The 13,159-nt window shown below is 40.5% G+C and overlaps 1 protein-coding gene and 1 long non-coding RNA gene across 7 annotated transcripts in view; one reads left to right on the top strand and one right to left on the bottom strand.

The window, feature by feature from the left end:
- LOC129718781 (homeobox protein prospero) overlaps positions 1-13,159 on the bottom strand; it is a 206,568-nt gene that overhangs the window by 168,659 nt on the left and 24,750 nt on the right. For 2 of the 5 annotated variants that reach the window (XM_055669856.1, XM_055669857.1), the window contains exon 1: positions 1,212-3,515. The exons of 1 other annotated variant lie outside the window; for it this stretch is intronic. The gene's annotated coding sequence lies outside the window, so the exon portion shown is untranslated. Of the gene's footprint in view, positions 1-173; positions 564-1,211; positions 3,517-13,159 lie in introns of those variants that run through there. 2 more of the 5 variants (XM_055669853.1, XM_055669852.1) reach the window with 2 other exon arrangements.
- LOC129718782 (uncharacterized) overlaps positions 1-13,159 on the top strand; it is a 57,904-nt gene that overhangs the window by 38,563 nt on the left and 6,182 nt on the right. The gene's annotated exons all lie outside the window — the stretch shown is intronic.

Raw genomic sequence — 13,159 nt, 5'->3', positions numbered from 1 at the left:
TAACTATTCCTAATGTAATTCATTTTAGTTTGCCCCTATGATATATTATTCAGGCAAGTTAATTAGCTGCACTCGAATTTAAAAAAATAACTCATTGACTACAGTGTATAAAATTGCTTAATTTTTGATAGTTTGAAAAAATGTTTTGTTGTTTTTCTTGAATGATACATCACCATATTCAAACCGTCCACAAACACAGTCTGTTCTTGTTTGATCATTCTTCTCGATTGTTTTTATTTTTTTCTTTTTTCTCTCTCTACTCTCCGTATAACTTGGTTCACATTTTCGTCTCGGCTATTCTGTATGCTTTCTGCTAGTGCACCGACCGATCATCAAACACACAGTTTTTTCTCCTCCGCTTCCGCTGTCGCAGTGGCCACCTGCGTCTAATCCGCACCGATTTTCTTTTTCTGCTTCCGCTCGGCACGGTACTTTTCCTCATCCGATGTGAACGATGATAGCACTGCCAGCAGCCACCGTCACGACGCTGACGTTTACGAAAACGTAAGTGAAAGCAAAATGGACGAAGCCACGGACGTCGACGGTTGCGCGGAGTCTTACTGCTAGCAGTCGTTACGTTGTTACGTAAATGTTGCAAAAGACACGAAAATTAATAAAATACCACGTGGTATTCATTTGAACAAAAATCTGTTTTTGGAATCTTCGGTGAGGATGGGATTTACAGCTTTTCTATTTTCATTAGGAGGATTCATGTCGAGCTCGTAAACAAATACCCAGCCGTAAAAATACTCACCTCCATTGACGAGTACGCAGTTTACGACTCGGTATTCGTATACGAGCTCGATGTGAAGACCCCTATTGATGATGACAGACGGTAATTGCCAACAGATATGAAAAAATTAGTTCAAAAAAAGAGTTGAACTACAGTCAAAAGCTGGGAAGTTCCAAAGGATGCGTCCAATACGACTATGAAGTTACTGTAGCAGTGGATAAAACGATAAACGGATGCGAAATATGGGGAAAAAAGTGGAAAGAAGTTACACACACGCGATTGCAATTGCAGCTAAAATCTAGCTCTTCCCAAGTCGTGCTCGCAGTGTTTTGCGTTTTTCCTCTTCTATCTAGGATGGTGGCAAGGACTTTCTATGCGAACACAGAGGCTGCAGGATAGGACATTGGATGGAGTAGTGAAAAATGTGTTAGGCTGGATAGATAGTATTTTTGCTATTCCACACATGTGACACACGTACCGGGAGTGGTTTAAAAATTTGTTCTATGTTTTCGGCTTGATAGCTATACACCGTTTGTGCAATTGTTTATTTTCAGTTACTGTCTTCTTCAGCTTATTATTAGTCACTTTCACTTCCGAGTAGCGCTAAGTTTCACTTTCTGTTTGTGATTTTCTTCCGCATTGTTTCCACGTAATATTTTTTATGCGTTTTTTCCTGTGCTTGTTTGCGGGGAGCGAGTATCCACCTTTTTGTATTTTGTTTTCTCTTCCTTTTGGATGCACACACACACTTTCACTTGACTTGATCACATTTGTCTTCTAGTTTTGGTTGTTGTCCAGGAACTTGGAATGAATTCGTCATCAAGCGCGACGGCGAAATTCGTCGTTTCCACGCGGGTAGTTCCCTTAGTTTTAGCGTTTTTGGGGGACTTAGTCTACATTTAGTTTACACTGACACATTTCAGATTGTGTTCACGATTTATTTTCGCTGATTTTTCACTAAGTAGTGTTTCTTATGATTTATTGCACTTAAAATAAGAACGAGTCCTTGGTGGTTGTAATGAACCTTTACTTTTCTTTGTTGATCATTAATCTGTCTTCCTCAGTAGATGTTTGGTTAGCTCAAACTTAAAATACTTCACTCAGACTGTTTGCTATTTTTCCTCTTTCTTAACTTTTTCGAACATTTTCACTCTCACTGATGTTTTCTGTTGGTCGTGGGGATTTTTTGCAGTAGTAAAAAATGCGAAAAACTAAACTTTGGGGGGTATCAGTGCAACTGTTGGCCACTACCTTTTGCATCTGTGTTTATCTGGGAGTAAGTTTTTAACTGCTTGATCATAAGGTTCATTGTAGTGTTTTTTTTTATTGGTTTACCTATTTAGCTTCTAAAGTCCAATGAACGATCAGGCATCGCAGGCCATCAATCGTCATTGTAGTTGTCTGACCATTTTGTAGTTTCACATAATTTTTCACTCATTTCTTCCGGATGACATTTTGCAGCAAATTGACCAGTTTGCGTATCTTTTTCATATTGACGCCTGGTTTTAGATTTCTCTGTTAGCATCTTCTACAGAGTCAAACTGTATTAGCTTTACGTTCGTCGATGGTTAATGAATCAAGATGGTCTATGATATATTTACTTGTTTTCCTGGAGAACATTTCACACACACTAGATATAGTCGTTTATTATTTGGTTCGTATGATTATTTTGTTTGTAGAACTAAAAGTCAACTAAGGAACATGTTCAAAGCAAGAACACTATTTCGCCTAATTGGAACACTGATTTTCGAGGCTCGACCGCATTGCTGGACTTTTGCAGGTCGGACGTGGTGTAATCCTTTGGATTCAGCAGACTTATAGCCAACATTGTGTCTTGGTTGTTGGCCATGATTTGTTTGTATTTTGCGCGTAACACTGTATTTTCACCACTTAATCCTCGAAATAAGATTCTGGTTTTCAGCGATCGATTTCCTTTTAACACGGTATTGATACTTTTCTCGCAAATGTACTGATGTGAGGCTGAGTGCAGATTGAGCTATTGGTCTTAGAATTTTTGAGCTTCTGTAATCAACACAATTTGCTGGCTGTGATGGTATTTTATCACGAAACTGTTCGATTCGATATTGTTCGAATCAATCACGATACTCGAATCCGGTTTGGTTTCGGTGCTTTATTTTTTGGTAGATTTTGACGTTCTTGTACAAGGATCTAAGAAATATACGCTTTTTAGGTCCGAACCGTAAGAGAGTCGAGTTAGATGTGGTGCACGACTTTCTCTGAAGCTATGATAATACGTAAGGATAACTCCTTGGTATCTAACCGACCAAACAACACGAGGGAAACGATTGTAGGAAACTAAAAGGACCAGTACAGCACAGCGCAAACCGGGGGAGTGGGCAGGAGTACACTCGGCTTTACTGCCACTACTGCTTGTTGGATAGCACGCCGGGTGTATGGGTAAATATTTATTAAGAGAAGAAAATTACACTAAATTTTATATAGAGAAAATTTCTCGAAGGGGTGGTTTTTCCGTTGCTGATTTTTCAAGTTAAAGAATATATAATAATATATAAGAGGGGTAACTTGAGACGATAGTGCGATTTTCTCTTGTGCTTCTCTGCGCTTCTGCTCCTTGCTCTTGCCTTTTGGTCACTTTGTATCTAACTATAGCTATACACACTAAAATATATACACATCTGTGTAAAAGTCTATCAAGTCGGAATTATTTTTGTTTTTATTCTTTTTTTTTATCTGCGCGCGTGTGACCGAAGATGTTTTTAATTTTGCAGCAATCTCGTCCGACTTTTGGCTAACGACTGACGACTTGAGAATATGGGGAGCACCAACTTTCCTTCCTTACAATTTACGCCTCACACTCAGGTCGATGCGGCGCGATTCTCTCTCTCTTGCACTCGCTCGCTTATCACGGACGAGCTCTTACAGAGGAAAATCACGCGGGATCCTGCACACATACTCATGTGCACGCATTCCCAGTCCTCACAGGACAATGCCAACACACACTCGTACGTCGCCAGACAAACTCGCCGCGAAGATAAGGCTGTCCTGCCACACGCATCATTCCAAAAGCTTAACAAGAACGATGCTCACCACCACCTCCTAATGAAGAACCCCATCCACCCTTTTTGTGGGGGTGGAAGCAGAAGCGGCATAAACTGTCTTGATTAACGCTCACACGCGCGCTTTTGCTCTTTCTATCGCTCTTGCTCTCTTTTTCGACCGCTTATCCAATATTTAAACTGTGCAGTTCTCCCGAAAATCTCTCATACATATTTACATTTCTATCCTTACTCACACGCGGAAACAATTTCGACCACCACACTTACGTTCAACTTTCTCCCGCTTCCATCGCCCTCCTTCGCAACGACGAGCAGCAGACGCGTGCGGAGCGGTCTCCTGCCACTATCCAAAGCCGACAAAATTTAGGGGCGCTCATGCGCCCTTAAGCTTTACCAAACAACCACCACTTTCTAAACGCACTGGCCGAACGCTCTCACCCTCTACCACTATTTTCATCGCATTATATAGACTATCTCTCTAACACATCGCTTCGCCTGCTGTCATGTCACCCCTCATTAGCCAGGCTTTGCTCTCGTATGTATCTCCCACCACGCAACCACCCACCTCTGTCAAGATTTGCTGTGCTCGGTCCAAGCCCCGAAGCAATTTTTCTTTGGAGCGCCGAGAAACTCATACAAGGCACGAGTTTCACACTTTCCTTAATCTTGTTCTAGCATGCTGAGATAGAAATTTCCTGCCACCCACTCCTCCTATACAGTCATTTTCCTTCCCATCACTACTGTTTTCATTGGTATTAGAGATTCTATACATAGCAGACCGCTCGGTCTGGGTAAATGTCTGTACCTAATATTAACTTTAATGCTATATTGCTATTATTATTATAATCTCAACTACACTGATCGTCATTTCGTTCTGCCACCAGCAGAAACTACCACAGACACAGCATCTTCGGCAGTGTGCAATCCGAAAAGCCAAGAAAGCTCTCAATACCTTTTGAATGGAACTGCGCAGTTGCACAAGTTAGGATACCTTCGCTTTCTTTCTGTTAAGTCCTTCCCGATGAACGGTCAGTCGGAAGCTTTCCTGTTGTAAACAGGACACTAACCGAATAGCGCATACGATCTTAGGCACAAAAAGTGAAAGTAAAGTTCGCCGACCGAGAAGCATTCGGAATGACATTTTTACATTGCATTATCCCACATCAGCAACCGATCACCGAGGATTATCCAGTTCAGATCAAAACAATCAAGCGGAAGAACAGCCTGATGATATGTTGGGTTTTATCAGTGCTCACAAATGGTGTAACATATTATCCGTGCGTCTAAAATGTTGAATGTAATACACAGTTTTGGAGTGTGACCAATTTATTTAAAAATATTGATTGATTAAGTTATATTAAAAAATAAATTTTTAGCAACACTCAAATTGAGACTTAATTTTTTTATTTGATTTTCCAGTCATTAGACCTGTGGCGTCGACTGGGGGGTGTGAAGGGTGCGGAGCGCACCCAGGTACACGCTTTAGGGGGTGCAGAATGAATAAAATAATCTGTCAAAATTAAAAGTAGGGTATAGGCTCTATTCTCGTCAGGTTGGTCCAATTATCGTCCTGGGGGTAAATGAAGTCATAGAAAAATCATCTTGTGCAGGAAGATGCTCTGCATCATGAAGAACCATCATGCAAGAAATGAAAGCTCTAGAACATCATTTATCCCCCGGACGATAATAGGTAAAACCTAATACCCTATATAGCCGATACCCTATATAACCATTCGGCGTACCTCGCCAACCGATTTTCCAGATACACCAACATTCAACCTATCAACGCCATCTTTCCATTGAATACTTTGATTTCGGAATGGTCTTTTCTATTTTAGGGAGTAAATTCTCTCTTTCTCTTGCTTTCGCTTAGTCTAAGATAACACAGATAGAGAATGTCGTCATCAATCGAAACGGTAATACTATTTATTTCTGTGGTAACAATAAAGATTAACTTGTTTGGATATAACATTTGAATTTAATTTTGATTTTTGAGTCCGTTTCCGAAGGGGGAGGGGTGCAACCAGGCACTGCTGCACCGGGTGCATAAGCTTTAATTGCGTAACCTCTGAATAATAGGCGATTACAGATCATTATCTTGGTATCAGTATCTCCCACAGGGCCACAATTTATCGTATTTTTTCTGATCTTTGGGATACGGAAATCAAATCAAACGTAAAAACTCTTTGTTACAAAATCAATAAAATAAGTTTCTGATCTTTGGTGATTATGGTAATGATCGGACCAATTAGACGATTTAATGTCACATTTTCACCATTAATATTCATATAGAAAAACATGTTTATCGAAACAACCTATCAGTCTAGATTACAGAAACAATAATTTATAGCAAACCCGGCGTAAATTTATTCAAATATATCGTTTTTCGTTCTGATTATAGAATTTGTATCATGATTGGATCCATGCAAATTCAAATTGCTTTTGAACTGCTTTTGAAACCCTTCTGAACATTTCGAATTGGGTTGTTAAGCTAAATCAGTTTTTTATATCATCTGAAAGATCTGAATTTTTTAAGTGAAACGTGATTTAAGAAAAATTCTATCGTTATCCTTCGCTTTTTAAATCACTATTTAAAACTGCTCGAAAAATGCTCGAAATTGCTACAATGACAATTCGCCCATATACCAACTGTCATTGTAGCGACTTAGAACGAATTTTTTTCCTTCGTTTAAAAATCAAAGGATAATGATATAGAGTTTTTAAAAATCACGTTTTGTTCAGAAAATTACACTTTTTCAGATGATATATGAAAATCTAAAATCCGTGAATAGCTAAACAACCCAATTGGGCATTCTTAGAGAAACAAATTATTTCTAACAAAAACTTTCCCTCGAATTGTTCATACGTGAAATCTATCATTTCAGGCAAAGTGAAACGGTGAAGTCTCAAAAGTAAGCTGGCTCGACCATGATACAGAATGTTTGAATTGTGCTAGAATCATGGATCATTTTTTATACCTTTTTGATACTCGATCTCCTGTTTTGACGTCTATCTCGAAGTTAGTCACCTGAATTTGAGAATCTAGTAATCCAACCAAGGAAAACCAGGAAAAAGTGGTCATGTTTTGACCGCTCATATATCAGTCATTTCTTTTCAGAATGTCGAAGTTTTAGCATGAACCGATCATATTTTTTTACGGTTAAATTTATGTAACTTAAACAACCTATTGTTTGAGATACACTATTGAAAAAATTGCAAATAACGTCGATTGTCTAAATCATACCGAGTAACCAATCACTACCTCTCTTCCCAAACACAGCCGACAATAACGGATAGAACCGTTCTGACTTTGTAAATGATTTGTTGTTGTTGTTGTTGTTGTTTTACTTTCCTTGTCATTCCCTATTCTTCTAAACTCCTCCCTCTTTCCAAATAACTAACGAAACCTGGATATAAAAGGTACCATTCGAACATTTCACCCCCTCATTTTCATTCAAAAACTGTACCGGTATCATACGCACGCCATCGAATTGAATTTCTTATTTGTGCGTTGGCTGGCAAAGCGGCCGGTTCTTTCTGAAGCAGCAGAAAGCTGGTGGTTGCAATTATTGGTAGCTTACAAAAGCGCAAACCATCGACTTGAATTTCTTATTCGTTCGTATGTATGGATTGCTATAACACGAGTGTGGGTAGCTATAGTGGGTGTTAATCGAAGATTTAGTATTTTCTCGTTTATTCATTTACACTCCATTGAAAATATTAAAACGCCTTGACGAACACGGTTCAATAATTCAATTATACAGCAACAATTTAAACTTCTTCAGCCAATCTTTATTCATCAAGGAAAAATACTGCCGATGAATGATCAACACTTATTTGCTAGAAATTTCATTTAGATCAAAACAGGTTCTTTTAAGTATCGTAAATTATAATTATAATTATAATTATCGGTAAAAGGAGTATCATAATTATCGGTAAAGTTTTCTCAATGAGCATACATTTAATTTTTGTTTTGGTTTCTCGGTGCGCGGTTTTGTTTTAGTTTCTCACACACAAAAAAAAACAAACTTATCCCTATTGTGAAAAATAACATAACATTTAGAATGCTCTTAATCGCAATTAAAGAAGTAATATATTTATCTGTCACACGTATTTCCTTAAAATACATAAAGTTATAGGCTGGGCTGGAGCCAACCTAGCATGAGTTTGATCGGTTAACAATTTCCAATCTTAGAATTTCCGCTTGAATCGTTCTGGTCTCTATTTTCAGATAGTCTCGTTGAGTTTGCTTCTTGCTAAGATAGGAAAATTTTACCCAATTCGCTAAATTCAATGATTGTCTTGGTAGTGCAGCTACGAAGAAAGGTTTATTCTGAAGTGACATTCCATTCTTTTAGTATATATCATTACACAGTGCAACAAAAATTGACTTTTTTTCTGCCTTGGCTTCTATATATAATTCTTTTGTGTATTTTTATGCAAAACTAAATTTCCCCGAGTTTGAACATATTTCAACTTAAGGGGCAACAATGGCGCCATTTTGAATTTTTGAGAAACCGGTAATTTTTGTGGTTTTTTCGACGCCATTTTGTTTCGAGGCCAATATCAAAATTCTAAGAGTTTGTCCACATATTATCATTCGATTTCTGAGACATTTTTACCATTCGATTTCTGAGACTTTTTTACTCAAAATAAGATATAATTTGATTACCACTTTAAGATATTAGCGAATTACTATTAATACTCAGAAATAATCCATGTTATTTTGCTTTGTGAAATATACTAAAACTATGCCAAAACCGGTTTCGTAGAATCACCGTTTTGAGCTCAGTTTTTGTCTGATTTAAGATCTGTTTTTTTTTTTTCAAAAGATGAGTAAAAAGATGCTAATATGTAGACAAACTTATGGAATTTTGATATTTGGTTTTAAAACTAAATTGCGTCGAAAAAACATCAAAAATTTCCAGTTTCTCAAAAATTCAAAATGGCGCCATTGTTGCCCCTTGAGTTGAAATATGTTCAAACTCAGGGAAATTTATTTTCGCATCAAACTTCATCAAAAAATCATACATAGGAGCCAAGGCAAAAAAATTGTTGCACTGTGTTATTTATAACGCCTTAACATCTCCGGATTTAGAAACTGTTAGATAAATCGCAGAAAATACTAGAGTTACAATTCCGTCTATTGTATATTTTATTAGAATATAAAAATACCGTAGTCCAACGTCATACGGCCGTGTCTTGGATACCACCGCCTTATTTTTTATTATACATAGTCTTCACAACCAATTGTTTAGTGTCCATTGCGACGCTAGTGCATCGATTCTGACACCAACACACCAGAACCTTCAACGACTGGATAGTTGGGTAAGCATCGTACCTCGAGACCAGCGAGATTCTAATGACATAATCCGTTATTACTTCGTTTGGATCATTAACAGTAATAGAAACCAAAAACACACAATTTTATTTAATGAAAAGTCATACTATAAGAGAATAATATGCACTGTAAAATTTTTCTTTCACCATCAAGGAAAAACGAATCATTTTCAGGCTCTATACGAATTTTTGATGGGCATCAAATGGTGAGTTGACAACCTGGAAGGAGCGACCGAGTAAGCTCCGGCCCTCACAAGTTCCTATTTCACGCCTCCACGAGTCACGTGACTGCCAGCAGAAGCATGGACACAACTGGTTGGCGTATCCTGGGCAATGTTGTCAATCCGGCAATAGCTAAGTGAGAAGATGCGACGCGACCATTGGCGCGCTAACCATATTCCGGGGGTAGAGGAAATGCTACGCAAACCTGAGCGTCTATTCCCCTAGCTGGTGCGGCTCAAAATAGCGTCTGTTCTCCATGTTAGGGGCAGCTGATCGACGTCCTGGTGTCAGCGTGGGACTCTAAACAGTGCTGACACGACGGTTCTCCGGCGAGACAGAGGATTGGTAAAGGACTTACAAGCCAGCCGTAAAAATCATTAGTACAGGAAGCAAACAATGTAAAGTCGGACCGGAACAATCGGCATAGATCCAGGCAACGAAAACGGACTAACGGTTGGAAACTCGGATCATGGAACTCAAGTCCCTTAATTTTTTGAGAAGTACCCGCATTCTTTCTGACTTATTAAGGGTCCGCAAGTTCGACATTATAGCGCTGAAGGAGATATGCTGGAAGGGAGTGTCGGTACATACGTACAAAGATGGTTGTACCATCTACCAGAGCTGCGGCAACACACACGAGCTGGGCACCACTTTTATTGTGATGGATGAAACGCAGAAGCGCGTGATTGGGTGGTTGCCAATCGACAACAGAATATGCAAGTTGAGGATTAGAGGCCGTTTCTTCAACGTGAGCATAATAAACTCACCTAGGAAGTAACGATGACGATAAGGACGTCTTTTACGTTCAGCTGGAGTGTGCATACGATAGCTGCCCAAAACATGACGTCAAAATCGTTATCGGAGATCTTAACACTCAGGTAGGCCAGGAGGAGGAATTTAGACCAGTTATTGAGAAGTTCAGCGCTCACCGGCTAACGAACAAAATCGACCTTCGACTAATTGACTTCGCCGCCTCCAAGAACATGGCCATACGTAGTACCTACTTCCAGCATACTCTCCCATATCGGTACACCTGGAGATCACCACAACAGACCGGATCACAAATCGATCACGTTTTGATTGATGGAAGGCACTTCTCGGATATAATCGACGTCCGAACCTACCGTGGCGCAAACGTCCATTCTTACCACTATCTTCTGATGGTCAAAATTCGCAAGACTTTTGATTGTCAACAACATCCGCTACCGTCGCCCGTCACGGTATGACCTGGGACGACTCAAATTTCCCCAAGTTACTGAATACGTGCAAAGCCTTGAGGCGGCACTGATGGAAGAGGGTGTACTCATCAAAGCCCCTCTAGAGGACTGCTGGAGTAATGTAGAAGCAGCCATCAACAGCGCAGCGGAAGGTGCCATAAGGTTCGTCGAGGGGAATCAACTTAACGGCTGGTTCGAAGAGGAGTGTCAGACGATTCTAGACGAGAAGAATGCAGCGCGGGCATTGGTGCTGCAGCAAGGGACCCATCAAAACGTGATGCAATATAAACTGAAGCGAAGACAGCAGACCCATCTGTTCCGGGACAAAAAGCGCCGCCTGAAAGAGATTGAGTGTAAGGAAATGGAGCAGCTGTATCGTTCTCAAGAAACACGTAAGTTCTACAAGAAACTGAACGTATCCCACGCCGGTTTTGTGCCGCAAGCCGAAATGTTACGGGATAAGGATGGAGGAATCTCGACGGATGAAAGTAAGGTGATCGACAGGTGTAAGCGCAACTATAATGAACACCTGAATGGCGCAGAGGTAGAGGACCAAAACGGCAGGAGGAACGATTTCGTCAGCACACCGGATGAGAGAGACATTCCGGCCCCTACGATAAGTGAAGTTAAGGATGCCATCAAGCAGCTCAAGAACAACAAATCAGCTGGCATCGCAGCGGAGCTTATCAAACTGGGCTTGGATATGTTGGTTTCCTGTCTGCACCAGCTGATAGTCAGGATCTGAGACAGAACAGCTACCGGAGAAGTGGAAGGAGGTAGTAATATACCCAATATACAAGAAGGGCGACAAGTTGGAATGTGAGAACTCTCGAGGGATTACGATTTTCAACGCAGCCTACAAAGTGCTCTCCCAGCTCGTCTTTCGCTGTCTCTCACCGATAGCAGGAAGGTTAGTTGGAAGTTATCAAGTTTTGTGGATGGACGATCGACAATGGACCAAATCTTTACGCTGCGACAGATCCTTCAAAGGTGTCGCGAATACCAAGTCCCCATGCACCACTTATTTATCGGTTTTAAGGCCTCTTACGACACTATCTACCGTGTAGAGTTATGGAATAGTTATGGACGAAAATGGCTTCTTTGCGAAACTAACAAGAATGATTAAGGCCATGATTGATGGTGTACAGTGCTGTATGAATATTTCGGGTGCGGCATCAAGCCCGTTCGAAACACGCAAGGGACTTCAACAAGGCGGCCGTCTTCCCTGCCTCCTGTACAACATTGCGCTTGAAGGTATTGTAAAACGTGCGGCCTTTAACATGCGGGGCACGATCTTCAATAAATCCAGTCTGTTTCGTCTGCTTCTCTGACGACGTGGACCTTGTCGGAAGGATGTTCCATGTGGTTGCTGAACAGTACACCAAGCTGAAACGTAAAGAGAAAAGGTTTGGTTGAGGGTGAATACGTCGAACACCAAGTATCTGTGGCAGGGGAACATAAAGCTCGCATAGGCAGTAGCTTAGTGATCGATGGAGATGGGTTTGAGGTGGTTGGCGAATTTGTTTACCTCGGATCATTGCTAACGTCAGACAACAACTGCAGCAGAGAAATTTGCAGACGTCTTGTCGCTAGAAGTTGTGCCTACTACGGAATCCACAAGACATTAAGGTCTGGCAAACTTCACCCCGTAGACGCTCATAAGATCGTCCTCTACGGGCACGAAAAATAAACAATGCTCGAGGAGAACTTGCGAGCACTAGCCGTTTTCAAACGACATGTGCTTAGGACCTGCTTCGGCGGAGTATATGGTTATAACATATGAAGGCGAAGAATGAACTGACGCAACACTTCGGCGAGCCCAGTATCCAGGAAGTCATTAAAGCTGGAAGGGTACAATGAGCGGGACATGTTGTAAGAATGCCGGACAACAATCTTGCAAAAATGGTGTTCGTGTCGAATTCAGCCGGTACAAAACGTAGAGGCGCGCAAAGGACTAGATGATTGGACTAAGGTGAGCATGATTTCGGAAATGTAGGACGCTCAAGAAACTGAGACAAGATGCCATGGAAAATTGAAACGCTGGTGAATTCTGAGGGATCTTTCACCAGGAAAGTAAGTAAGAAAATGAAAATGCATTGTAGTAGGGAGAACATTGGAAAGAGAAAATAGGAGAGAGTAGAAGCGTAGAAGATTATATGTTTTCTTGCTATCATTGACGAAAGCGCTTAACGCGCACGTATACTGTTTGAATAAACCGTTGCATAGTTTCCTCAATGATCAGTCAAAAAACAATTTTCGAATTTTTGTTCATCGTTGGACATAAATAGTAGGGTACCAATGAAAATCGACGTTTTGAATTTCGTTCAGCATTACTAGGGACAGTGGTAAATCGCGATTTCGCGGAAGCCGCGAGTTCTGCGAAATCCACCATCGGCCACGAAATTAAAATCCGCGAAATGCCGCGAAAACCAGGAACACGGACAAATCTAAAGATTAATGGGCACCCTGATGGCAACGGGAAGCCTTTTGCTACGCAACCAATAAGATGGAATAGTACTACTACTCTCTTACAAGATTGAGATTTTGTCAGCCTGGGTTGAATTGTTTTCGCACAGTTCGTTTACTAAATCCTTTCCGTGCAAAGATTT

Source organism: Wyeomyia smithii, chromosome 1 (assembly GCF_029784165.1).
Source record: "Wyeomyia smithii strain HCP4-BCI-WySm-NY-G18 chromosome 1, ASM2978416v1, whole genome shotgun sequence".
In the NCBI taxonomy this organism is placed as follows: domain Eukaryota; kingdom Metazoa; phylum Arthropoda; class Insecta; order Diptera; family Culicidae; genus Wyeomyia; species Wyeomyia smithii.
Note: the sequence above shows the minus strand (reverse complement) of the source record. Positions and strands in the feature narration are given on the sequence as shown.